This window comes from Eumetopias jubatus, unplaced genomic scaffold, assembly GCF_037043125.1.
Source record: "Eumetopias jubatus isolate StellerSeaLion01/CBP00866 unplaced genomic scaffold, mEumJub1_p1.0 scaffold_14, whole genome shotgun sequence".
NCBI lineage: Eukaryota > Metazoa > Chordata > Mammalia > Carnivora > Otariidae > Eumetopias > Eumetopias jubatus.
Window position 1 is genome coordinate 65,928,066 of NW_028274820.1, and position 3,477 is coordinate 65,931,542.

General features: G+C 39.7%; 1 pseudogene; it reads right to left on the reverse strand.

Moving 5' to 3' along the window:
- Positions 1-290: 290 nt before the first annotated feature.
- Positions 291-369, reverse strand: LOC114200228 (U4 spliceosomal RNA; annotated as a pseudogene).
- Positions 370-3,477: the final 3,108 nt, after the last annotated feature.

Here is a 3,477-nt window from a genome sequence, read left to right on the forward strand (position 1 = left end):
ATTCTCACCAAAATACTAGCCAATAGGATCCAACAGTACATTAAAAGGATTATTCACCATGACCAAGTGGGATTTATCCCTGGGCTGCAAGGCTGGTTCAACATCCGCAAATCAATCAACGTGATACAATACATTAACAAAAGAAAGAACAAGAATCATATGATCCTCTCAATAGATGCAGAAAAAGCATTTGACAAAGTACAGCATCCTTTCTTGATCAAAACTCTTCAGAGTATAGGGATAGAGGGTACATACCTCAATATCATAAAAGCCATCTACGAGAAACCTACAGCGAATATCATTCTCAATTAGCAATAATCGTGCCTCGGATAAACCTCATTGGCTACGATACTGCCACTGCGCAAAGCTGCGAATATCATTCTCAATGGGGAAAAGCTGAGAGCTTTTCCCCTAAGGTCAGGAACGCGGCAGGATGTCCACTCTCACCACTGCTATTCAACATAGTATTAGAAGTCCTAGCCACAGCAATCAGACAACAAAAAGAAATAAAAAAAAAATCCAAATCGGCAAAGAGGAAGTCAAACTCTCATTCTTTGCAGATGATATGATACTGTATGTGGAAAACCCAAAGACTCCACCCCAAAACTGCTAGAACTCATACAGGAATTCAGTAAAGTAGCAGGATATAAAATCAATGCACAGAAATCTGTGGCATTCCTATACACCAACGACAAGACAGAAGAGAGACAAATCAAGGAGTCGATCCCATTTACAATTGCACCCAAAACCATAAGATACCTAGGAATAAATTTAACCAAAGAGGCAAAGGATCTGTACTCAGAAAACTATAAAATACTCATGAAAGAAATTGAAGAAGACACAAAGAAATGGAAAAACGTTCCATGCTCATGGATTGGAAGAACAAACATTGCAAAGATGTCAGTGCTACCTAGAGCAATCTACACATTCAGTGCAATCCCCATCAAAATACCATCCACCTTTTTCAAAGAAATGGAACAAATAATCCTAAAATTTGTATGGAAACAGAAGAGACCCCGAATAGCCAGAGGAATGTTGAAAAAGAAAAGCAAAGCTGGCGGCATCACAATTCCGGACTTCCAGCTCTATTACAAAGCTGTCATCATCAAGACAGTATGGTACTGGCACAAAAACAGACACATAAATCAATGGAACAGAATCGAGAGCCCAGAAATGGACCCCCAACTCTATGGTCAACTAATCTTTGACAAAGCAGGAAAGAATGTCCAATGGAAAAAAGACAGTCTCTTCCACAAATGGTGTTGGGAAAATTGGACAGCCACATGCAGAAGAATGAAACTGGACCATTTCCTTACACCACACACAAAAATAGACTCCAAATGGTTGAAAGACCTAAACGTGAGACAGGAGTCCATCAAAATCCTAAAGGAGAACACAGGTAGCAACCTCTTCGACCTCAGCTGCAGCAACTTCTTCCTAGAAACATCGCCAAAGGCAAGGGAAGCAAGGGCAAAAATGAACTATTGGGATTTCATCAAGATAAAAAGCTTTTGCACAGGAAAAGAAACAGTCCACAAAACCAAAGACAACCGACAGAATGGGAGAAAATATTTACAAATGACATATCAGATAAAGGGCTAGTATCCAAAATCTATAAAGAACTTACCAAACTCAACGCCCAAAGAACAAATAATCCGATCAAGAAATGTACAGACGACATGAACAGATATTTTTCCAAAGAAGACATCCAAATGGCCAACAGACACATGAAAAAGTGCTCAATATCGCTTGGCATCAGGGAAATCCAAATCAAAACCTCAATGGGATACCACCTCACACCAGTCAGAATGGCTAAAATGAACAAGTCAGGAAATGACAGATGTTGGCGGGGATGCGGAGAAAGGGGAATCCTCCTACACTGTTGGTGGGAATGCAAGCTGGTGCAACTACTCTGGAAAACAGTATGGAGGTTCCTCAAACAGTTGAAAATAGAGCTACCATAAGATCCAGCAATTGCACTACTGGGTATTTACCCCAAAGATACAAATGTAGGGATCCGAAGGGGTACGTGCACCCCAATGTTTATAGCAGCAACGTCCACAATAGCCAAACTGTGGAAAGAGCCAAGATGTCCATCGACAGATGAATGGATAAAGAAGAAGTGGTATATATACACAATGGAATATTATGCAGCCATCAAAAGGAATGAGATCTTGCCATTTGCAATGACGTGGATAGAACGGGGGGTGTTATGCTGAGCGAAATAAGTCAATCAGAGAAAGACATGTATGATATGACCTCACTGATATGAGGAATTCTTAATCTCAGGAAACAAACTGAGGGTTGCTGGAGTGGTGGGGGGTGGGAGGGATGGGGTGGCTGGGTGACAGACATTGGGTAGGGTATGTGCTATGGTGAGCGCTGTGAATTGTGGAAGACTGTTGAATCACTGATCTGTACTTCTGAAATAAATAATGCAACATATGTTAAGAAAAAAGAAAAAGAAGAAGATAGCAGGAGGGGAAGAATGAAGGGGAGTAAGTCGGAGCGGGAGATAAACCATGGGAGACGATGGACTCTGAAAAACAAACTGAGGGTTCTAGAGGGGAGGAGGGTGGGGGGATGGGTTAGCCTGGTGATGGGTATTAAAGAGGGCACATTCTGCGTGGAGCACTGGGTGTTATGCACAAATAATGAATCATGGAACACTACATCAAGAACTAATGATGTAATGTATGGTGATTAACATAACAGTAAAAAAATAAAAAAAATTAAATCAGGACTTTAAAAGTGTACACAGGAACAATGTGTATACATTTAAGGTATTAACTTTTTTCATGATTATTTTAGTGCTGAATTGATTTTACTTTAATTCTCTGAAAATAGATAATGCTCATGTAGTGTGTCTATACGGTATTTATTAATGAGGATATTTGATTCACCAGAATAATTGCCTATCTCCCAAACCAAATAGTATGGGATTTTAATATATTCTATAAAGAGGTAGAGAGTGATTAATTTATTAAAATCAGAATCCAGGGCCTTTAACAGAATGATCATGGGTACTATGGTGCATGAAATGAGACCACATGTTTTAATACAGTTTTTGCATTCACAGCTATTGGTAATAGCTAGAGCGTGATAACCTGAAATTGCAATCTGTTCGCTGACTCCTGTTTCTCCTGCCCATCAAAGGCGATCAGTTTCACTTGCGTATAAGATATGAGCAACGAAGACACCAATGACTAACAACTAGACCTGTTTTCTGGAAGCAAATAATACCGAGTATATCATATCTTACTGTTTTCAAAAGGAAATGTCATGGTGGGATTCTACTTTAACTCCGATTTGGATATAACCCTGATGACACAAATAGCCATATAAATATTGTGTGGTTGGGCAGAACTGAGTGAATTATGGTGATAACATTTTCAGTACTGAACACTTTGCCTTATCTCTCAGTAATCAGTCACATATTCTGGTCCCACTGACATGACAGTCTTATCAGACAGGTAG